The sequence below is a fragment of the Cnephaeus nilssonii genome (assembly GCF_951640355.1).
Source record: "Cnephaeus nilssonii genome assembly, chromosome: 7".
In the NCBI taxonomy this organism is placed as follows: Eukaryota; Metazoa; Chordata; class Mammalia; order Chiroptera; family Vespertilionidae; genus Cnephaeus; species Cnephaeus nilssonii.
Window position 1 is genome coordinate 43,267,754 of NC_137078.1, and position 25,926 is coordinate 43,293,679.

Below are 25,926 nucleotides of genomic sequence, written 5' to 3' on the forward strand. Positions count from 1 at the left end.
CACAAGAGTTTAATCTTTCTGTAAAAGAGGCTTATTAGCTAACCATCATAGATGCAGCCTAAGGAGCAGGCTTCTAATTAAACACACATCTAAGGGCTGACTATAAACCTTTGCTGAAACTTAAGAGTATGGGCATTATCTTCACGTTCTCTCTCTGCTGATCTCCAGAGCACCAGCATCTCTCAGAGTGGGGCCATTATACATGTTTGGGACCCTATTTTTTAAATGTCTGGTGTCCTTTTTTTACAGTTGCTGCTCAGGGTCTAGCCCTTGCTCACCTGTCTCTGATGCCAGGGGGGCTTGTATTTCTGGATCTCACATTGAAGAGACAGTTTTAGGCAGGTGACTGTCCCCAGGTACTGCACAGACAGTAGACTGAAACACACTTCTAGTCTTTCTGTGCAAGAGGCCTACTTGCTAGTTTGGAGCTTTGCCAGTAGGGGCAAGCCTAAAGTTTGGCACACAGGTAGAAGCTTTGGAGGGGCCTTCAGGGAACAGAAGTTGGGGTAGGCCATCTTTGTGCTCTCATAATCCTTTACTGCCGCTCCCCAGAATTTTCCAAAATGAGCTTGAACACAGGTCAAGCATTATTAGAATTACATGTCAAAATTTAAACACAAGCCCTAGCTGTTTGACTCAATGGATAGAGCTTCGGCCTGTGGACTGAAGGGTCCCCAGATTCAATTCTGGTCAAGGGCACATGCCTGGGTTGCAGGCTCAATCCCAAGTGGGGGGTGTGCAGGAGGCAGCCGATCAATGATTCTTTCTCATCATTGATGTTTCTATCTTTCTCCCTCTCCCTTCCTCTCTGAAATCAATAAAAATATATTTTAAAAAATTAAACACAACAAGAGAATCTTAAACAAAGCAAGAGAAAATCAATTTGTTACATAAAAGGGGACCCCCATAAGATTATTAGCAGATTTTTCAGCAGAAGTTTTACAGATCAGAGATAGTAGCATGATAAATTCAAAATACTGAAAGGAAGCACTTCAAACCAAGGATACTTTCCCCAGCAAAGTTATCATTCAGAATGGAAGAAGATAGTTTCCCAGAAATAAAAAAAGCTACAGGTGTTCATCATCACTAAAAGCAATTGTGTAAGAAATGTTAAAACAATGTCTTCAGCTGGAAAAATGGTGTTTATTATTAATAGGGAAACATGAAATTCTAAAATTTACTGGTAAAGGTAAGCATATAGTCAAAGAAGTAGATTAATTACTTATAGAGCTAGTATGAAGTTTAAAAGACAAAATCAGTAAAAATAATTATACTTATAATAATTAGGTAAAGGATACTTAAGATAATAAGATGTAAAATATGTCATCAAAAAGATAAAATGTGAAGGTTGGGGAGAATAAAAATGTAAGGCTTTAGAATGTATTTAAACAAGTTTTTATCAACTTAAAATAGAATGTTATATATAATTTGTTAAATGTAAATATAATTTGTCATAGTAATCACAAAGCAAAAACCTATAGTACATATACAGAATATAATAAGAAAGGAATCTAAACATACCACCTAAGAAAGTCTTCAAACCAATATTCCTGATAAACATAGAAGCACAAATTCTCAACAAAATATTAGCAAAACCAAATTCAATATATTTTAAAATTATCATACAACATGAACAAGTAGGATTTATTCCAGGGATGCAAGAATGGTTCAACATCTGCAAATCAATCAATGTGATGCACAACATGAACAACAACAACAAAAAGAATAATTATATAATCATTTTAGTAGATGCAGAAAATATTGACATAATTTAACATCCATTTGTGATTTTAAAAAAACCTCACAACTTTCAATACAGTGAGTATAAAGTAAATGTAATCATAATAAAGGCTATAATTACAAACTCACAGCTAACATCTTATTTAATGATCAAAAGCTGAAGCTTTTCGTTTAAGTTCAGAAACAAGACAAGATGTCCGCTCTCATCATTTTTATTTAACAATAGTATTGGAACTTCTAGCCACAGTAATTAGGCAAGAAAAAGAAATAAAAAAGCTTCCAGCCCTAGCTGGTTTGGCTCAGTGGATAGAGCATCAGCCTGCAGACTGAAGGGTCCCAGGTTTGATTCCGGTCAAGGGCACATGCCCGGGTTGTGGGCTCGATCCCGAGTAGGGGTTGTGCAGGAGGCAGCCAATCAATGATTCTCTCTCATCATTGATGTTTCTATCTCTCTCTCTCCCTCTCCCTCTCTGAACTCAATAATACATACATTAAAAGAAAAAGGTTACATATTGTATTTAAAAAAGCAAATTAAAAATAAATAATTATAACTATCTCTATTTGCAGAAAGAATGATACTATGTATAGAAAATCTATTACACTCCACTAAGAAAACTTAGAAACTATAAATGAATTCAGTAAAGTTGCAGAATAGAAAAATTAATATGCAGAAATCTGTTGCTTCTCTATACACCAATAAACTATCAGAAAAGGAAATTAATAAAATAATTATATTTATAATTGCATAAATAAAATACCTAGAAATAAATTTAAACAAGTAGGTGAAAATCTATACACTAAAAATTACAAGATATTGATAAAAAATTTAAGAAAACACAGACAGATAAATGAAAACATAGTCTGTGATCATTGACTGGTAGAATTAATAGTGTTAAAATGCCCATAGTACCCAAAACAATCTACAGATTCAATGCACTCTATCAAAATTCCAATGGCAATTTTCACAGCATTAAAACAAATAAATCAAAAATGTGTATGAAACCACAAATGATCCCCAAATAGCCAAAGCAATCTTCAGGAAGATCAAAGCTGGAGGCATCATGCTTTCTGATTTCAAACTATATTACAGAGCTGTAGTAATTAAAATGGTATGGTATTGGTATAAAAACAGACACATGGATGATTGGAATAGAATAAAGAGCCTATAAATAAATCCAAAATTATATGGTCAATTAATTTATGACAAAGGGACCACGGATATATATTGGGGAAAGGACAGTCCTTTAAATAAAAGATTGTTGGGAAAACTGGACAGTCACATGCAAAATACTGAAACTTTATCACTAACTTACACCATACACAAATATTAACTCAAAGTGAATTAAAAATTTCTGGAGATGTATCTTAAGAAACCTGAAACACTATTTTGAAAGAATATATGCATCCCTATGTTCATTGCAGCATTATTTACAATAGTCAAGATCTGGAAACAGCCCATGTGCCCCTTAGTAGTTGAGTGGATAAAATGTTGTGGGACATTTACACTGGAATATTATGTGGCTATAAAAAGAAGGAAATCTTACCTTTTGTGACAGCATGGATGGACCAGAAGATTATTAGGCTAAGTGAAATAAACCAATCAGAGAAAGAAAAATACCATATGATCTCACTTATATGTAGAATCTGATTAATAAAATAAACTGATTAAAAAATAGAAATTTAGGCATGGATACATGGAACAAATTGACAGAGGGGAGGGAGTTTGGGGGACTGGATGCAAGAGGAGAAGGAATTAACCAAAAAACATACACATAACACGTAGGCAGAGACAACAGGGTGGTGACAGCCAGAGGGAAAGGGGAGTGGGGAGAGGTGAAGGTAGGCAAAGGGGGGGTGAAGTGTGGTTGGAAAAAGACTTTGCTTGAGGTGGTGAGTGCACAATGCAGTGTGCAGATGATATTCTATTGAGTTGTACAGCTGAAACCTGTATGGTTTTGTAAACCAATGTCATCCAAATCAATTCAATAAAAAATTAAAAATTAAAATATATATATATATACATATTATATATATTTAATGTAAGATGTGAAACCATAAAACTCACAGAAGAAAACATAGGCAGCAAACTCCTTGACATCAGTCTTGCTGATAATTTTCTAGATTTGACACCAAAAGAAGAATAAAAAAAATTAAAAATCATTAAGTGGGATTACATCAAACTAAAAAGCTTCTGCACAACAAAGAAAACCATAAAGACAATGAAAAAGCAATCTACTGAATGGAAGAAAGTATTTATAAATTATAAATCATATATAACTTCCAGTTATAAAATAAAATGCCTTGAGGATGATAAAGGGTTAATATACAAAATATATGAAGAACTCATACAACTCAATATAAAAAAACAAACAAACCAGACAATCCAATCAAAAACTGGGCAGATGATCTGAATAGACAATTTTTCAAGAAGACATGCAGAAGGCCAACGGAAACATGAAAGTATGCTCAGCATCACATATCATCAGGGAAATGTAAATCCAAACCATAAAGAGATACCACCTCACACCTGTTAGACTGACTATTACAAAAAAGACAAATAATATAATAAATGTTGACAGGGATGTGAAGAAATGTAACCCTCATGCCCTGTCTTGGGAATATAAATTGGTGTAGCCACTATGAAAAAAAGAATGGAGGTTCTTTAAAAAAATTAAAAATAGAACTACCATATGATTCAGCAATTTCACTTCTGGGCATTTATCCAAAGAAAATAAAAACCGTAACTTGACAACGTATATGTACCCCCATGTTCATTGAGGCATTGTTTACAAAACCCAAGTGACAGAACTTAGTCATATTACTCAAGCATAAAAAGAATGTCTTGATATTTGCAACAACATGAATAGACCTCATAGGTCATTATGCTAAGTGAAGTAAGTCAGAAAGAGAAAGACAAATACCATATGATCTCACTTATACATGGAATCTAAAATAGAAAAACCTAACAAAACTCCAAAACAAACAAAAAAAGCTGATAAATTCTGAGAAAAGATGGTGCTTGCCAGAGGTAAGTAGGGGTGGGGATGGGCAAAATTGGTGATGGAAGTCAAGAGTCACAAACTTCCAGTTATAAAATAAAATGTCTTGAGGATGAAATGTACAGCATGGTGACTATATTTAATAATACTGTATTGTAGATTTGAATGTTGTAAGAGAGTAAATTTTAAAAGTTGTCATCACAAGAAAAAATATTAAAAACAGTGTATGGTGATGGATATGAATTAGACTTCTTGAGGTGATCACTTTACAACATATAAAAATATCAAACCATTATGCTATACACCTGAAACTAATATAGTGCTGTATGTCAATTATACCTGAACAAAAAAATAAAGGTGTGTCATTTTAAGGTAAACAATTCTTTAAGTTAAAGTTGTGTAAGATAATAAATTTGAGCTATGGTGTTTCAACCGCCATAGGAAATTGGTACAATACTGTATGTCTATAATAATAAAAGGTTAATATGCTAATTAATCCATATGTCTTCTGGACATCATTCCGGATGTCCTTCCTGACAAAGCCGGGGCCAGAGGGAAGCCAGCCCGGTTCCCGTGTGCCTGCGGGTGGCCGGAGGAGGGAAGCCCGGGTCCCAGATGCCGGAGGGAAGCTGGTGCCGGCAGCCGGGGGAAGGAAGGCCTACTCTTACATGAACTTTCGTGCATCGGGCCTCTAGTTAAATTCATAATAATAAAAAGAAATCATTGAAAGTCAACATTAAAATATGATTTAATAAACAGTAAACATATTCTACCATCTCTATACCCTCTCCTAATTTTCATAGGTCTTGGCATACATTTCTCGGTGCTCCTTACTTATGCCTGCTGCCTTCTACTGATTCCAGATTACTTAGATTTGTAATCACAATCTTCTGCTTCCAGCTACATTCAGGACAGAAGCATAAATACCAATGCTTATTACAGCCTAGCCTCAAGCTAACAAAAAAGAGAGGTTGTTACTGAGTTTCTATGCACATCACCAGTGTCTTTCTCTTGGACAGGAAACACTAATGTTGCTTACATTGTTCTGTGCCTAGTTTTGTATTTTTACTTGTATAAAATTTAAAATAATTTGGATATGGCAAAAAAAAATTTTTAAAGGTCATAAAGGCCCTGTATCTGAGATGCTTGACACACTGCCAAATCCATAATTACAGATTTTGTTTATGCTGTTCCTTTGACACAGGGTAACACAGCTGTATAAAAACTCATTTACTTTAGGATGACAATTCTGTTTAGATTAATTGACTAGGGAGATTAATATTTACTTTACTTCTCTATCACTGTTGAAATGTGAACTATATTGTATAAAATCCATTAAATACGAGAGCACACTTTGCAAAGTGTGATATGTTGATTTACTTCTAACATGCAGCTCATATGGTAGCAAAATGGCAGGAAATCTGCATGTTATAAAGGGCAAATGATTTTATTTGAGCATCAGGAACATAACTAGTGGCACTTGAGTTTGGAATCATTTATCCTTGTAAGTGCAATGACCAAAACTCTCCCACTCTTGAAAGCTGACCACTTTCAGAGAATTTGCTAGTTCTCTAAGGTTGCCTCATCTGGAGAAGGCTACCAGTACCTGTTTCCCCACCAGAGTGAAAAGGAGAGCAATGAATGTGTTCCCATGTGTCTACATCAATTCCTCATTGTGAATTAGGTGCCCCAGAGCAGAAAGGTTTCTTCTGTAGGAAAACCTTGAACTAATTGCTTTTGGCTCTTAGCAACAGTCCCTCAAAGCCAAGCTTAAGGGACATCTCTAAGGTGCCTGCCACCTGTCCAGGTCTTTGGAAAATCAAATGTTCTTTGATTGAATTAGACACCATCAACTAGTCACTTTCACTCCACTGCTATACCTTTCACTTTTATCAAATGCAGCCACAAAGATGGCTATACAAGTCTAATTTCTGCTCTTTCCACACAATTTGGATGTTATTGCCCACTACAGTGCACATTGTCCTCTATAAAATGTTTAAGGTGATAAGTCTCTCTCAGAATTTAGGACCTGGAAAATTTCTTGAGAAACTTGCTTTCTTTTTTCAATAATGAGAATGATATATTCTCTATATTTTCTTCTGCATGCCTTATCACACTGCTGTCACTCATCACTTGACCAGTCAGGATGCTGAGAATCAGAAGAGATGCTCATTCACACAATTCAACATATAGATCTGTAGCTGGATATTTGCATTTATCCTTTACTTTTTTTATGTTTGTCTCCAGTTTAACAAAAGGAAAGTGATCCATAAATTAGTACACTAATGTTTTTTATTTTTGAAGTTACTTAAGGCTAAGTACAATGGAGAAGTTAAAATCTTTGGAATGACATTCTAAGACGTAGATAAGGAAGGCTATATACACAATATCAACATCAGAGTATTCTGTAAAAAAAATATTATTTTTCTGGTATGGTGGCAGGAGTTAAACTAATAAAACTTAGTTAAATGTAACCCTTAATTCATCCTACAATATTTATCAGGGCTCTACTATATGTATGACACATTTCTTGCTCTTAAGGAATTTTTCATCATGAGTCTGAACAGGCAATTTAACTGTATTATGACATTTGCAATTTTAGAATAAATACAGCAAGCACTTGTGATTTGAATGTAGGATGGGCTTGAAGAGGAAGAACGGTTAAAATAAAGACCCAAAGGAAGGTGTTCAGAGGAAGAGGGAAGGGAAGAAGGCTCCAAGATAAAGACAAAGAATTGTCAAGGACACCATAACCCAGGAGAACTCAAACATGTTAAACAATGGGTTAGCCAGCACCTCCCCAGAGACATTGAGGTTAATCTACCCTTCAGGAGCCATGGCTACACACCTAATGTTAATAGTAATTACCTTATTAATGGTGATTGCATTATTCAGACATTAAAAATGCACTCACATTTAATCTACAGTGGTTACAAAACATTCTTTGGAGTATGTTCCCATTGTGGTGTGTTTGCATGTATGTATATATCCACAAGTATGACTTTAAAATAGTGGCTTGTAGAGGACAGAATCTTATTTCTGTTTCACATAAAGCTCTGGACACCATCAGCCCAGGGCTGCTGTGGCTTTCCCAGTGTCAGGGACCTATGCTCTCTGTCACGTGGCCGCCGTTCTCCATATTCAATCATGGTAGGATGGCGGGCTGGTCCAGGATCTGAAAGAGAAACAAAAGTACACTTTTTGTTTTAAAAGGTTGCTACAGTTTGAGGCTGAAAAATAGTCTTTACTCAAGATCACCAGGAGACTTAAAAAAAAAAAGTTAATATTTAAAAAGGGGACAACAGATTCTAACAGATCACTCACAGTTTTTGATACAATGTTCATATAGGTTTAGCTATATCTGTCTCTAGAAAATAATGCTTATAGATGTGCAGGTCTATCTGTATAAAGAATGTAAACCACAAGATATAAAAATAAATTATCTCAAAGTTGGTGATTTTCCCACATTGTACACAAATTTCTTTATTGGCTTGATTGTGAAGCCCATGAAATCACCTTAATAAAATTTGTATAACACAGCAAGCCACATTCTCTATCAGCTATTTGAGAAGTAGCACAGAGATACACTGCAAAAGCAAACTGAAGATTTAATTTACCTAGAACATAAATGATTAATGTTAAGAAGTATGGCTGGCTATTACCCATCCATATAATCACCTTATTTTCCAAGGTATTTTGCAAGTGTACAGTTTCCTTCATATCCTGTATATGATATCTATGGAAATCTGTGGAAATAAATAGCTCATCTTCTCTTTAGATGGAATGACATCTCTCAAAGGTATTGTGGCAATTACCCAAGGAACCCAGGTAATTTTTTAATAGTTTGGCTTTTATAGTTTTAATAAAAATATGTTTTGGACCTAACTTACTGAATAATTAATTGTATATGTGTTTATTTCTTTTTAAAGTGGAACTATCACAATACAACAAAATCTATGTAAGATTCAGGGAAACAGAAACCCAATGATTACATATGGTGGTATTGTTTGTAAGATTCAAATTAAAAAAGAAGCCATTTTTAAATTTTCTATACAGATTTGATTAAAAGGCAAAATTTTACTGTTGCTTCTGGTAAAGCAAATTTCTTATCACTTCACCCCAAAATTTTTACTAATCTTGGTCATTTCATTTTTCTATGAAAGAATACAATTCCCTTTTTATAGCAGAAGCCCACAGTGGGAAGGGGTGGGTAGTATATAAAAAGGGTGTTTCACTCCTGGAGCCTTTTCTCTTCAATATCCTGAATATCTAACCATAGATTTTATCTTTTAAAAACTTGCATATGTGCCCTAGCCAGTTTGGATCAATGCATAGAGCGTCGGCCTGCAGACCAAAGGGTCCTGGGTTCGATTCCAGTCAAGGGCATGTACCTTGGTTGCAGGCTCCTCCCTGGCCCAGGCCCTGGTCAGTGCTCCTGCAGGAGGCAATCAATTGATGTGTTTCTCTCACATCGATGTTTCTCTCTGTCTTTCTCTCTCTCTTCCACTCTCCCTAAAAATCAATGGAAAAATATTCTCAGGTGAGGATTAATAACAAAAACATAAAAACTTTCATATGCAAGCAATCTATATCACAAAAGGCCTGTGGTCTTGACACTGTAACAGCATCAGCGGCTTTCGTGGCGGGCAGGACGGCAAGGAGGGGTGGGGTTCAAGCTATGAGCGCTGATGGATGGGCGGGGCAGCCAGCTGAGACAAGCAGAAGCCAGCTACTCGCTCACGATTTCGTGCACACTGGGCCTCTAGTTAGATTATATTAAACCAAAAAGCTTCTGCAAAGCAATAAAAATCATCAATGAAAATGAAAAGGCAAACTGTTGAATGGGAGAAAATATTTACAAACCATATACCTGGTAAGGAATTATCCAAAATATATAAAAAACACATACAACTCAATAACAAAAAATCTGATTAAAAATGAGCAGAGGATCTGAATAGATATTTTTTAAAAATGCAGATGACCAACAGACATATGAAAAGATGCTCAGCATCACTAATCATCCAGAAAATGCAAATAAAAATCACAGTGAGTTATTACCTTACACCTGTTAGAATGGCTATTATCAAAAGGACAAAAAGAAACAAATGCCGGTGAGAATGTGAGGAAAAGGTAACCCTTGTGCACTGTTGGTGGGAATTTAAATTGGTTGTGCCACTGGAAAACAGTGTGGAGGTTCCTAAGAAAATTAAAATAGAACTACAACATGATTCAGCAGTTGCTCTTCTGGAATCTAGCCAAAGAAAACAAAGCATTAATTAAAAAAATTATCTTGGCTGGTGTGGCTCAGTTGGTTGAGTATTGTCCCATGCACTAAGAGGTCACTGGTTTGATTCCCAGTCAGGGCATAAATGCCCAGGTTGTGGGCTCAATCTGCAGCAGGGGGCATGTGGGAGGCAGCCAACTGATGTTTCTCTCTCATAAATGTTTCTATCTCTCTCTACCTCTCCTTCCCTTTTCTCTCTAAAATCAATAAAAACATATTTAAAAAAATAAAATAAACTTGTATGCAGATATGCATATAACCCATGGACACAGACAATAGGCTGGTGGAGGCCTGGGGGGGGGGGGGGGAGCGGCATGCTTGGAATGCTTGGAAGCAGGCTATAAGGGGTAAAAGGGAGAAAATACATAATTTATTTCAATTAAACATTTTTTTATAAAAAGAAAAAATTTCAAAATTTAACTTAAATGCATTTAGTGATTCTCTCAGATCATCTTTAACACTGAAATATGTATATGCAGCAATCACGCTATTCATAACATTCTCCTGAACATGTCACTAAGAGGAAAACTACTCACCCTGGAGCATTGCTATTAAGCATATTGTCATCTGGGAAACAATAATGCATAAAAATCAGCTTCGGGCAAAGTGCAGTTCTACTGAAATACACCAGGTTTTTACATGCAAATGTCTTAAATGTTTCATTGAAATGTTTCAAGAATAAGTTAGCAAAGAATCCTGCTCCTGGTCTCATAACCCAGATAATGTTATAATCAAAATAGTGTCTGAATTAAATGGGTTTTTCATCTCAGAAAAATAAATAAATAAATAAATAAATAAATAAAACTAAAAAAAGATAATATGTACCTTCCTGTTCATTACAGAATTATTTATAACTAGAGGCCCAGTGCATGAAATTCGTGCACTGAGTGGGTGGGGGGGTGTCCCTCAGCCCAGCCTGCACCCTCTCTAATCTGGAATCCCTCGGGGGATGTCCACAGGGATTAGCCCTAAACCGGCAGTCGGATATCCCTCTCACATTCGGGACTGCTGGCTCCTACCCACTCACCTGCCTGGCTGCCTGATTGCCCCCAACCACTCTGCCTGCCAGCCTGATTGCCCCTAACCGCTCCCTTGCCGGCCTGGTAGACACCTAACCACTCCCCTGCCTGCATGATTGACACCTAACTGCTTCTCTGATGGCCTGATCACCCCCAACTGCCCTCCCCTGAAGGCCTGGTTGCCTCCAACTGCCCTCCCCTGCAGACTTGGTCCCCCCCAATTGTCCTACCCTGCTGGCCATCTTGTGACAATGTGGGGGTGGCCATCTTGTGGCAGCCATCTTGTGATGACGTGGGGGTGGCCATCTTGTGATGACATGGGGGTGGCCATCTTGTGACAACGTGGGGGCTGCCTTCTTGTGACGCGAGGGTGTGGGGGTCAATTTGCATATTACCTCTTTATTATATAGGATAGCTAAGACATGGAACCAACCTAAGTATCTATCAATATATAAGTGAATAAAGAAATATATATGGAATGAAGAATGAAATTTTACTATGTGTGATACATAGATGAACCTTTAGGACATGATGAGAGAAAAAAAAAATCCCCTGCTCATTGATAAAGAGAACAGATTTGTGGTTGTCTGAGGTGGGGCTGGGCAACATGGGTGAAGGTGGTCAAGAGGTACAAATTTTCTTCCCTTTTTTTTTTTTTGTTAATCTTCAGCCGAGGGTATTTTTTTCATTGATTTGTAGAGAGAGTGGATGGGAGGATGAGAGACACAGAGAGAGAAACATCAATGTGAGAGAGACTCATTGATTAGTTGCCTCCCACATGCGCCCCAACCAGACCCAGGGATTGAACCTGCAATCTAGGTATGCACCCTCGACCGTAATCAAACCTGTGACCCTTCGGTGGGTGTGCCAATGCTCTAATTACTGAGCCAAACCAGCTAGGGCAAGAGGTACAAATTTTCAGTTATAAAATGAATAAAGCACAAGAATGTAATGTACAGCATTGTTAATAATACTGTATTGAAAATTGAAAAGAGCTAAGGAATTGGATCTTGAAAGTTCCCATAATGAAAAAAAAATATTGTAACTATGTATGGTGACATATTAATTTGACTTAGTGTGGTGATCATTTTGCAATATCTACAAGCATCAAGTCATTACACTGTACACCTGAAACTAATACAATGTTGTGTAAGTTATACATCAATAAAAAAGGAAAACAATAAAAATTACATAATTGCAAGTATCAGAGAAAAAAAGTGTTTTACAACCTAATATGTATAATTTTTAATCACATTTTGTAATCTATCATATTTTCAAATCTTAAAAATGCATTATGCCTTTGATGTTTGGGATGTAGGGAAGAATTGTATGAGTGTGACCATATAGGGTGGATCACCTGGTAATAATCTGCTGTTTTCTGCTGTATACACTTAACTTGGCTGAGACTTTGATGTTCACATAGCTAAGATGGCATTTTTAATGTATTCTGATATCCTCTCAACAAATATTTGGAAACAACAAATTGTGGTGATGTCTTTATTGTTAAGAGATAAATCTGGGTAATTATTCAATCTAACACTTGACTGTGGTTCAGCAGACAAATTATTTGAACAGTTCTATCAATTCTCTACTTTGCTTTGATAAGTATAAAACACATAATGTAGTAAGCACAACATAAAGTTGGCAATTATTCTGTGCATTTGGGGAATGTAGATAGTCAAAGCATGAAATTAAAGGACAATATAGTCACTTTTGGACCTAAATGATCTGTATTGGTTTCCCCTATCAGTTAAATGCACCATAAAATTGCCAGTTTTTCACATTACTTCAGGTTCTATAATCTGGATAAAGGGAAATTTTAAACAGAAAGTGGTAGAAATAATATTTGAAAGGTCACAGGGGACATGGCATGAATGGTTTAAAAAATTATTACCTTCTGGATTTTTCTCAAATTGGAAATCAGGACTTGGCAGTCGACTAGTATTTGTATTAGAAGGTGGGGAAATTTATACTACAAGTTTCATAACCAATAGAATGGTGTGATGATAAACTTACCTGCCTGAAGACACATAATGCCTTATTTTGTGATGCATTAGAGCTATAAGACAATGGTCAGCAAAGTAAACCTCACACGCCAAATCCAGCCCTACATCTAGATTTGTTAATAAAGTTTTGTCAAAACACAGCCCTGCCTCCTTGTTATGTATTATCTATGGTCACTTGCATGCTACAATGGCAGAGTTGAGTAGTTGCAACAGATACCAAGTGGACCTCAAAGCCAAAATTAGTTGCTATCTGGTCTTTTCCAAACTAAATTCACTGAGCCCTGCTATCCCAGCTGGTACTATTGTCATTTTGAACACATCCTGCCATGGATGAGTAGAAGTTTCTGATACTTAATCATATGTTTTGTTTGAGATCACCATACCCTCTGGATGTGCTTGAATCCAACATTGGAAAATGTTTCTAAGTAAGAGAGTAAAGATCTAGCTGGTTTTATTAGACCTGTTAAACAAATAGGAAGCAGATTTTTCATGGGCAATCAGTTTGACATCTTCTGTGAGCATGAAATTCATTTTATAATTTTAGGGAGGAAAATGTGATCTTAAGCATGGGAAAAAGTTTTAAAATATATTCTGTAATATGACCCACCTCCCACTGTTTGTTTCAACTCAATAATAAAATATAACTCCCAAATGTGAAGAACTTTCCTGGGCTGTGAAATTGATAAGATCCAGACTCTTCATCTGGAAAATTTTCTCAAGCCTCTTCCCTCCCAATTCTTACCTCCACTTGGCTTCTGCAAATTTTAAAGGAAAGAATATTCCTTAAATATGGGCACTGATATTTACATATGTGCTCATTTTTTTTTTGTAAAACAAAGTTCACACATTTATTTAACAAAGATTTACAATAAATTTAATAGTAGCATATAGCAAATAAAAGGAAAACTGTATCAGAATGATACATAGACCCTTCTAGTTCAAAAACAACATTTATTTTTTCCAAAGTGGGTACACCATAGTAACAGTGTTATATGTAAAATTGATTTTAAAGGAAACAAAATTATTTGCTGTTGTGAACTACTGCATTCTCTTCTTGGTTCTGAATACTCTGTTGACTTATTTCTCCATTCAGTAGAGGGTCACTGTCCCATTATTTTCTTCTTCCTTACCATTCCCAGAGGCAATTGCTCATCATTTGACAACTGTGTGATAGCTCCTCGGTGTTCCTCTTCCTTCCTGGGCTACTATCAAGAATCTAAGTGGCACCCCAACAGTTGTGTTGTTGTGTGCTTCAATCTTAACCTAGATCTCTTATCATGCTTTATATTAAACTAAGTATAAACTAGTTTTGCTAAAAGATTAACAGCAACCTTATTTAAGTAAGTAAAGAAAATAGGGATATTAAGCAAGATGGTACAAGAAATTCATACTGTGATGCATCCTCCTCAATCCTAAATGGACTAGAAATGAAACACAGAAAACAAGGCTGAAGTCACATGCCTCCTTATCTTTAGACCAGGGTAATACAATGGTACTGGGACTTTGGCATGTACTTAATACTGAGAACCAATGGCGCCCCATGCCTAATTGGGGATGGGAACTTGAAGCTGAAAGTTATGGACTAGAATGTGGCCCAGCACTACAGCTGCAAAGGACTCTATGGGACTTGGGAAACCTAAGGACAAGAGGGAATTGAGCTAAGCCACCTGCTGGCCCAGTGACTGCATGTGTGGTATTTTCAATTTTAGATTCTGTAAGAAATGTTTATTTAATATCTTAAAAAATTAGGTTATTCTTTAAAAGAGCAGATGTACAATGTTTAGTTTCTAGCAGTAGAAGAAAATCAAGGGGGTTAGTAGAGATAACCTCATCAATCCCAAGAAGACATAGGAAAGGATAGGAGGAGGAGAAAGAGTTGAAGAAAATGAGGAGGAAATAAAAAGGCTAGCAGACTGAAAGCACAAAATAGTAATTATAGAAAATATATTTAACTAAAAATAATGTAAACAATTAACCTTTTGCACTTAGATGTCGAGTGTAACTCGACAGGGTGAGCATCGGTAGCAGCTCTTTTTATACTCTTTGAATGTATCAATAATTTGAAATATTAAAAAATCCAAATAAATAAGTTTGTATGAAAAGAAACTCTAGTTTTTTATTCTACTGCTGCGCTTTGTAAAATCTGGGGTATTTAAAAAATTAAATCCCGAGTAGAATAAAGGAATCGAGAAAAAAGCAAGCGAGTGCAAAGGGTTAAACCTACTTATAAAGACCAAAAATATTTCATTCTTTTTAAAAAAAGAATCTAGTTGTATGCTATATACTTGATTCACACCTAAAAGGACCCTCCTCCATGAAAGAGCAGAAATAATGAATGAAAATAAAAACACCTGTCAAACACTATGGAAAAAGTAAGCTGCTTAAATATTACTTTCAAGTAAATTATAATTAAGAGGGACATTGCATAATAATTAAGGGAACCACATACTAGAATACCTAAAAATTGTAATGTGTCCTAACCATATTACCTGAATTTAGCTAACCAAAAGAGGAGAAAATTACAAAAATAAATCACTAAATTCACAATCTGATTGTGATTTTTAACATGTAATATTAGGAACAATAAATATGAGATAATTTTGAACAAATTAATAAACTCATCATATATATATGTATATGTGTATGTGTATATATATATACACATTGTAATACTTCTCTGCCATAATAAAGATTAAATATTACCACTTGTGACAACATGGATGGATCTTGAGAGATTATGTTGAGTAAAGTAAATCAGGCAGAGAAAGACAAATACTGTAATGATCTCATGTATAATATAAAACTTGAAACGTCAGACTAATAGAAACAGATGTACGTAGATGGTGGTTGCCAGGACTGGGTGGAGGAGGAAGGGGTGTGTGGGTAAAGGAAATGGGTATAGGTGTTCAATGGGTACAAATTTCTAGTTATAAGATGAGTAAGTTCTGGGGATGCAATCCTATATAATAAAAGCTTAATATGCTAAGTGTCAGGTCATCCAGTTGGCCATTCAACCAATCAAACCATAATATGCTAATGATATGCTAAGGCTGCTCAACCGCTCTCTATGATGTGCACTGAGCACCAGGGGGAAGACGCTCTGACTGGTAGGTTAGCTTGCTGCTGGGGTCCAGCCAATCAGGACTGAGCGAGATGGGCTAGACACACCCTGGAGCCCTCCCATGGTCCCTCCCTGGCTTGCCAACCTCCTGCATCCCTCCCCAGTCCCGATCATGCACCAGTGGGGTCCCTCAGCCTGGCCTGCACCCTCTCTCAATCTGGGATCCCTTGGGAGGATGTCAGAGAGCCAGTTTTGGCCCGATCCCACAGGCCAGGCTGAGGGACCCCACTGGTGCATGAATTCATTCACCGGGCCTCTAGTGTACTATATAATGACTATAGTTAACAATGCTGCATTATGTATTTGGAATTTTCTAAAAGAGTATATTTAAAAAATTGTCACCATAAAAAATGTCAACAAAAAAATATGGATGTATTAACTAGCATTATTGTGGTGGTCATTTTGCAATATATAGAGTTATCAAATCATCACATCCACCTTAAATTTACAAAATGTTATATTTCAATTATATCTCAATAAGCATGAGGTATAGGGGAGAAGAATAAAAAGAAAAGTTGGTTATCCTAGAAGACAGGTAAAACAGATAAACTTCCAGTAAAGTTGATTCTATCTGTTCAGAGCAACCAGAACAAATACCTAAGATATGGATCTATATACCATCTCTGTCTAAATCCATGTCTATCTTTCTCTATCTCTATCTCTATTGCTATCTCTATATCTCTACCTACACCTACATCTACATCTACATACACTGAGTGGCCAGATTATTATGATCTCTGAACGCATAATAATCTGGCCACTCAGTGTATTTGTATCTCAAATGGGTACCAAAAATATTATAGACTTTTGCTGGAGATCAACCACCTATTTGCCCTGAGCTTTCTATCAGCCAGTGCAAAGGGGAAAACTGATCAGGTGCACGATTTATAGTATCTTTGATATCAAATAAATGAGGTACTCAAGAGAAGTATACTGAGTGGCCATATTATTATGCGTTCAGAGATCATAATAATCTGGCCACTCAGTGTATATCTATAGCTATTTTATATGTAATTATATATATATGTCTATATTTATAACCTATATATCTACCTGTATCTGTATCCATATCCGTATCTATAGCTATACCTATAAGTATACCTATACTTATACCTATACCTATACCTATATCTATACCTATACCTGTCTATGTCTATGTCTATGTCTATCTGTATCGTATCTGTATCTGTACCTATATCTATATTTATACCTATATATCTATATGAGGGCTATACTTTGCGTTTTAGAATGTTTAGCAGAATCATTGATCTCAACCCTCTAGATGCCAGTGGCATCCCCTTTCCAGAGGAGAAAAAACATTTCTTCAGACATTACCAACTGTTCCCTGGGAGGCAAAATAATTCCCGATGAGAACCACTGTCAACCATATTATTTATAGTTATAGATGTGTAAACTGTATCTTTATCTTTTATTTTCCTAGTAAAAGATCTTAGAGCTAAGAAACCAGAGTTTTCACATAGTATTTGATTAATGACTTACCCCACCTATGATGAAGATTTTGTTGTTGTTATTAAATGGAGACAGTAATTTCTACCTTATCTTCTGTGTGGTTTGTTTAGGTGCTAAAAGGATATAGTAGATATGAAAATCTTTTAAAATCTGTGCTAGCAAGACAAAAATAAAATTATCCTATATTATAAAAGCCTGTGGTTATCATGCCATCACACCATAACAACCGGTCAGCAGGAGGCTGCGTGCATGGCAGGCACACACGGTGGGCGGGGACTTGATGCTGCTGCATCCCCACAGGCGCCGGCAGGGACTTGACCAGGAGGTACATTGAGGGAGTCCTGTGGCACCGACCCCACAGGGCGGGACTCTGGGACTCGGGGGAGTCCTGCAGCACCAGCTCTCCTGGGGCTGCGCAGTGAAGAGGGCACAGGGGATGGGCGCCAGGTGGGCGGGGGCAGGGAGCACGGTGCAGGTCCCCAGGTGGCGAGTGGAGGTGCTCCTGCCACAGAGGGTGGGGCGGGAACGGGCGGGAGAAGGGCGTGAGCTGGGAGAGGAATTGAGGCAGAAGGTAAAAGCTGTTACTAAGGGAAAGAACCAAATGTTTGGAGCAGCCAATGGCTCAGACACTCAACACTGGGGAGAGAGGAATGAGGATCAGCCAGGCACAATTGAGCTCCTGAGGCCCATGGTGGCAGCGGCGATGGAGGAGATGGGCAGGGTCGTGTGATTTTGTGCGCTGGGCTTCTAGTAGTAGATAAAGATAATAAAATAATCTAACACAGAAATTAATATTATGTGTACATTGAAATGGTACATTAAAGATAAGAAGTAAAGTCAAGAGACGATATAGAATAATAATATGTTACTTGGTGATAGATATAACTGGGAAAATCACTTATTTCATAGTTTCAAAGTTTCCATTCTTAATTGCTAATGTGAGAATAATAGTAACCCAGACCTAGAAGAATTGTGGGGAGAGATAAATCCATTGTCATAAGTGGCTAAAAATACTGGCCCATAGTAAGTATGAGAAGAAATATTTGTAGACTCCAAATCCATGCCCCTTTCTTGTAACATTCTGGAGCGTATTCTTTGAAGCCTGACTTTTTTCTGTAGTGCTTTTGGTTAAATATTGTCGACTTTCTCTATTCCATTTTCTTCAACACCTAGCAATCTAACACACTACTCATTTCCCTGTTTGTGGCCCTAAGTTTCTATTCTCTATCAATAATATCTTCTACACAAGGATACATTTCTCCTATTTGCAAATTTTGGAGAGGCTTCTAAATGACAGCACAGTTAGAAATAGCATCAGCTCTAGTAATAAACCAAATGAGCTTTTGTAAATAGCTAGTACATACCATGTATTAAAATATTAATGATTCAAACCCAAATATGTTTCTCTTTGAAGAAACATATTCCTTCAGTGGCTACTAACAGTTAAGCTTATTATGTTTATAGTATAAATCTTTTGTTTTAAAAGTCAATGTCTCAGCTGTGAAAATTCTCCTTGTGGTTAAACTTGGCAGAAAGGTTGACACTCCAGAGTGATATTTTCCTCTCCTCAAGTTTAGAGGAGCCATTAGTTTATTTTTAAGATCCTAACAGGAAGACAAGGAGAGGGAGTGCCAACCAAGATGTCTCAGATGATTTTTATTGCTAGAAAATTGAATAACTAGTTGGCTTTAAGCCATAGGGTAACATGAACACTCACTTTTGACTTGTGAGGATTTTCTTCCATATATGATGCTACCAGCCAATCTAGCCGGTTTTAAGATTCTTTTTGAACATTGAAAAGGAATTCTGGCCCATGCACAGTTGCTCATTTTCTTCAGAAATTTCATAAGGATTTTTAGTATGGAAAGTTATTGAGCATGCAAGGTTCTGCGGATGAAAAGCTCCCTAAGCATGCATTGACAAGGAGGACCAGGGTTGTTACAGTTTGTTGTGTCAATGATTTGCAAATAATGGGTCTCCAGGAGATTTTTAAATTGCAGCTTCCACTCCAGGCCTTGGTGCTTTTTAGGATGAGCAGAGTTGCTCTGAGGCTTGGCACTCTTCAGTGCACCTTAGGCAAGGCTCTAATACTTCCATTGAGATCATAACAGCTGGCCATTATTATCAATCTCGATGACATATTTTTCTTGTATTTTTTCTTTTAATAAGAAAAAAAAACAGAAAAAAAGCACAGTCAAAAGACAATATTAAAGTTGTAACTTTAGCAAACTACAGTGAAGAGCTTTCACTGAATGCCTTGTACTCCATGAATCAAGTCTTTATAGAACCATATTAAAGCCACACATTGATATAGACAGTAGTTTTAAAGAGGGTGAATTTTAACTGGTCAAACTGTCTAACACAGGATTCCTGAAGTTAACATAGTATTCTAGAAGTGAGGAAATTAAGAGAATTTAACCAATTATTACCATCCATTAGGATTTGACAGCCTGAGGATGTTCCTGTAGAAGGGTGATATGCAGGAATACCCCATGGATATATCACTGACTCATCCATGTAAAATAAAAATTTTAGAAAGCACATTTTTTTCATATTAGATTATCCAACTAGGTGTAATTTCACTTTACGAAATACTAAAGAACTGATATTTATCTATAAATATTACTTTTGAACATGAAAATTCATATAATGTGTTTACAATTTTCAAGGATTCTTACAAGGCAGTCTTAGAAGAAAATTGTAAGCTTCTGCACTATAAAGATATCTATTATGTTACTTATCATTCACTCAGTACTATCATTAGCCTGGCACAGTGAACAACAACTATTTGTTGAATTGTAAGTTATTGTTGACTGACTATGCTAAAACTTCTGTTAACATTTCCAAACAGCTCTGGTCAAAATTGAAAAGGGAGTTTGGGAATTACTCAGAATGTTAGAATGAGCCAATATAAATCAGATACTGAATGCTGTCCACAAACTAATATAAAATCACCAATAGATTGTTGAGAAATTTCAAGCAATAGAAATTAAGTGAAGAGTAAACCGATAATCAGGAGAGCTTGAATTATTGAAAGGGGAATGATTAACTTGCTATTGGGTGAAACCAAATAAGAGCTCCCTCTCCCAGAAGACAGCAAGAGATGTTATAAAACAGAAAAAAATCACAGAAAGAATAAGGAGGGATTAAGGATTTTCATTAATTGGAATACACTGATGGTACATGTATTTAAATCTTATTGGAGAGAAAAAAGATTGGATTAGGGTAACTAACAAAATAGGTGCGTTGTCATTTTGCTTGCATTCTTTTCTTCCTAGAACATTTCTTTGTTTTTTCAAACCTTTGGAAAGGATTTGGATATATTTTCCATTACGACCTGGCAGTGGACAGAGGTGACAGTAACATGTTAAAGGATACAAGTGGAGTTGAATGACGAAAATCGGAAATCCTGGCTGGTGGCAAAGTTTGAGATAATGAAACATCATCTAAGATCCAGAAGTGGGAAAATTCCTCCAGATTTGACTTGACGAGAGGTGGAGTCAACCAGGACACAGTGGGAAGGGGTAGATAGGTAGACTTGGAGATACGAAAAAGAAAAGAGATATGTTCCCAAAAAATGAAATTTATACACTGGATAAGGGGGATAGGAAATAGAATAATTTATTCTATTCATTTTTAATACATTTGACACATCTTATATAATAAAAGCCTAATATGCAAATTGACCAAACTGTGAAACAACCGGTCGCTATGATACGCACTGACCACCAGGGGGCAGATGCTCAATGAAGAAGCTGCTCCCAGCCCATAGGCCCCAGACCTGCCAAGGTGGGTGTCAGCGGGGGCCCCCCGATCGCCCAGCCAGTCATCCTGCAGATCGCAGGCCAGGCCTAGGGACCCTTCCCATGCACAAATTTTGTGCACTGGGCCTGTAGTAAAAATTATAACAGAATTACTTTTTCAATCAATGTTGCAAGGTTTCCCAGCAGAAAAAAATGATGGAACCATCTCATTTTCAAAGCCATCTGGACATGATCTTAGTTTAAGGTTGAAGTTCTACATTGATGTGTTGAGCAGGGTTCAAGAGGAATGCTTTTGTTAGAACTCTAGGCCCTCTCCAACCTTTGGAAGTCTAAGCAGATGTATCAGTCTTAAGTATTTTTTTTTCTTTTTCTCCTCTTCTTATTTTCTAAAATGTGTCTATCTTTATGTCTACATCCTGGGATGATTCTCTAAGTGTCAGAAACCAGTAACAAGCCTTTTGGGGATGATCCATACACTCAGCTGCTTTACATTAACTCTGAACAACCTGCCATTCAATGCAATTAGTCCTAGCATGGTGCACCTGGAGACGATGGGGCCACCTTGTAACTACATTAAGTGATTTCTGTTAGTTGGCATTTCAAGCAATTGATTTGACTTTTGATTTTGATGCTGACTGGCACAAAGAATTTCCTGGTTCAGCAGCCAACTTTCCTGAATATGGTGCTTTGACCAATATTTAAAAACTAATTAATAAATTAAATAAAAGGAAAGCCTTTCTAGGAACTATGGGGACTTGATGTTAACAAGTATGAAAATTAAACTGTAGAGTGAGAGGAACTTTTCCTCTTATTATATTGCATTTCAGATTTCTTTTTCATATCTCAAATTATTTTGGAGTCTGGGCTAAATTTCACAAAGATAAAATTTTGCCTACTATAGTATTATAGAAACAGCAAGTAATAATAATAATAAAATAAAACAAAACACCAACACATATTGGAGGATACAAATTTCCTAAAAGCAAATGTAACTCATCACATTTGTCTATTAAAGGTGAAGGTGATTTTAAGGAATGTGATTTGATCTCTTTAAGCTCTCTATAAATACATAAAGGGGTATAAGTATATCAGAATGTCCTCTTTAAATCAACACAACCATGAAGTGTACAATATGCAGTTCAATGTGGGTGTCAAAGTCAACATCAGTAGTTTATTACTCCATTTTTAGCATTTCCTTCCCAGAAGAATTCGAAGGAGAGTGCTTATTTTTCTAGAGTGCTTAAATACGACTTAATCCAGAGAAGCCTGTGACTAGGTGTTGGCAAGCTAATGTTTTGACAAGAAATAAATCAATGCATGTGGACACGGGTGATGCATGAGTCTCCCCAATAAAACATTTCCTCAAAATATGTCTTTCAAACCAATGTGTCTGTCATAATTCCTGGGCCAAATGTTTAATGAACAGTTCATCTAAACACTACTGTCAAGAGAGAATGTTATTGGCTGTCAGCTTCCCACATGTAAGTGATTAATAAAATGACAAATTTAAGATCAAAGCTCACAAGGTCTAGGACAGATTTAGTGAGTGTGTAAGACCTGGGTTTTGAACAGGAATTGTTCAAAAGATCTGCTCAGGTGAGCATCCTATCCAATATAAAATATGTTCCCTCCTTTCTGTCAGCACACTGCATAAAATATTTGAGGATACCGGTTGGATATTAGATGATAGTATCTCACCATGTTGCCTGGACTAAAACGGAAGATAATTCAAATGTGTACTAACCAGGAATTGCAGGCTAATTCCTGATACAGAATCAGAAATGATGGCAACTATTATTTTAGATTCATAAATTTAAAAGTATATTTATTTTTTTCTAATTATTATACTCAATATTGTTATAGTATATAGAAACATTTTTATGCTTTGAGTATATGAAATTCAAAATCTCAGAGATTGTCAAAGAAATGTTTATGACCTCTTGATAAGAATGAATAACAATATTTTTTCTAAATGTTCAAGTGGACAACTTTCAAATTTTGAATATTATTATTTAATGTTAGTAAGTAGTCACTAACTTTAAACATTTTCAAAATGTGGATTTGAATTCAAGCCTTTTCTGAGTATATCAATGTATTATTTATGACATTACTGACACCTAGAAGTTAATAACCAATACATATTTATTTATGAAAAATATGTGCATGATTATGATAAAAATTATATAAACTTTATTGATTAATATATGGAACATGCCAGTTGTACAACTATATTTTTGTTTATATTCAGAGAATAGAGATTTTTAACTGCTTAAATATGCTAAGTTGTATTTAAAATAATTAATCTAAGCATGTATAAAGAGTTGCTTTATATGAAATAAACAACTATTTTGTTGCCGTCTGCTTTTATGTAAGTTATATGTAGAATGACGTCTCAAAAAAACATAAAAATGTATGTGTCTAATATACCATTTTCTATTATAGATACATTGAGTTTGGATTGAAATGGCTTAACTCTATCAATCCAGTTTCATGTGAATACATTAATGACATTACACTATATTCTCCTTTGCAATTATAAGAGAGACATAGTGACAAAGGTCACTGATTTCACAATGTATAATAAATAAATGTCTAGAAAATAAACTATTTAATTAACTTAATAGAATAATTTAAATTATTTTTGTTCCAATTCAAATGAAGTCAAATTATGGCATTTTAAAAGTCTATTCATTCTACCTAAAAGATGTTTTATGTGGCATGTTCTTATTTGAAAAAGGTAATGTTACATCAGCTTAAAACTAAAAAAGCTAATGAATTTGAATGGATGGGGTGGGGAAAAGGCTAGGTTTTAAAATCGCTTTTGTTATGAAACTCTCCTTCACCTGTACCTCTCTCTCATCAGGGGTAAGGACCTTGTGAATTCTGGTTATCACTGGTCTGGAAAAGGACAGTCAGCAACCGATGGACCATTCAGGACAATAAGTGCTGGCCTCATGTGCCGAGGGTCCAAAAGAAATCAGGCATTAGGCCTAATAAGAATCAGGTAATGTACCTAATAAAAGTTAGGCAACAGGCCTAATGATTCTTAGGCAGTGAGACTCATGAAAGCCAGGCAGCGGGCCTAATGAGAGAGGCAACAGGCCTGATGAAAATTAGGCAAGGAGCCTAATGAGAAATGGCATGGAGTTCTTTCTGGTTTGTCTCTCCTTGGAAGTTTGTATGGTGTGCTTTAAGTGGAGACACTTAGAAACATACCTGGGGAGCATTTGTCTAAGTGCAAAGCAGTAGAAAACGGAACTGTTAATAGTAAAAAAGTAGAGCCACTGCGCAGTGTATCTACTTTATTGAATTTTTTAAGCACAGTGAATTTAAAACCATCAAGGGTGGCAGATACCATCCCAGCAGTGGTTCTTAGTAAATATGTCATAATTCTAATTTGAGATTTCTCCTGAGTTTCTGTCTTGTTACCATGCCCTAGACAGCCTCTTTTCAGTTATTTATTCATTTATTGATAGTAATTTATTAAATCGTTTAATTAGCATTTAGAAGAATCTACATACCAGGTATAGACCTGGCCCTAACAACAAACAAACAAACAAAACAGCCTCTAAACTTTCTAATATTTGATATTTAGAAGAAAAGAGAATCACTTATAAAATTTCCATGGTCCTCAGTTCAAAAAGAATATGCAGAAATTCTAAAAGAATGTGCAAAATGCAGGAGAGATGTCAGCCTTTCATTAACTTTTTCAGACAGTCTTTGAATGGCTATGTGTAAGGTACTCAGTGAGAGTGGTGAAGAAACATACATGAGCCCCTCCCTGGTGTAATTTTTAGTCCAGTAGGGTAAACAGACAATAAATGAAAAAAATGCAAAGCTACAACTAATGAAAAGTGCTAGGAAGAAAACAAACAGGTGATAAAGAGTATTGGGGCAAGAAGCCGAAGTCTGCTTCTGTGGTCATTTTTTTAGAAAAGATGTTCTAAAAATTGGAAGAGCAGGAAGGAACATTCCTGACCCAGAGACCAGCCTGAGCAAAGCTAGTGTGGTTGAGGGACTAAAAGAAGACCAGTAGGGGTTACCAATTAGCAAAATGGGCAATGTGAGATATACATTAAGGACGGTAAAGACACACATGCCACATTTAATTCCTGGTTCTGGCATCAATCCTATCTAATAAAAGAGTAATATGCAAATTGACCATACCTCTGCTACACCCACAAGCCATGCCCACCAGCCAATCAGGAGCGAGTATGCAAATTAATCCAACCAAGATGGCTGCAGCCACAGAGTGAGCAGGAGGCTTGGATTACCCCAGCAATAGAGACAGCCAAGCTTTCTGCACAACCTGGCCAGCCGTGGACTCCACTCAAGGCTACAAAGTTTCAATTATATAAGATAAATAAATCCCAACAAAAATGGCAGCAGCCATGGAACTAGAGAGAGCAGGAGGCTTGAGTTGGCCCCGGTGATGGAGGAAGCCAAGCTTGTGCAGCCCTGGCCTGCCTTGGCCTCCACTTAAGGCTACAAAGTTTCAATTATAGAAGATAAAAAAATCCCAA

The 25,926-nt window shown here is 36.3% G+C and overlaps 1 pseudogene across 1 annotated transcript in view; it reads left to right on the forward strand.

The window, feature by feature from the left end:
* The first annotated feature begins 4,752 nt into the window (after positions 1-4,752).
* LOC307102865 (small ribosomal subunit protein uS2-like) overlaps positions 4,753-25,926 on the forward strand; it is a 35,714-nt pseudogene continuing 14,540 nt past the window's right edge. The window contains exon 1 of the transcript in view: positions 4,753-4,768. The product of the transcript in view is annotated as a small ribosomal subunit protein uS2-like (transcript). The remainder of the gene's footprint in view (positions 4,769-25,926) is intronic.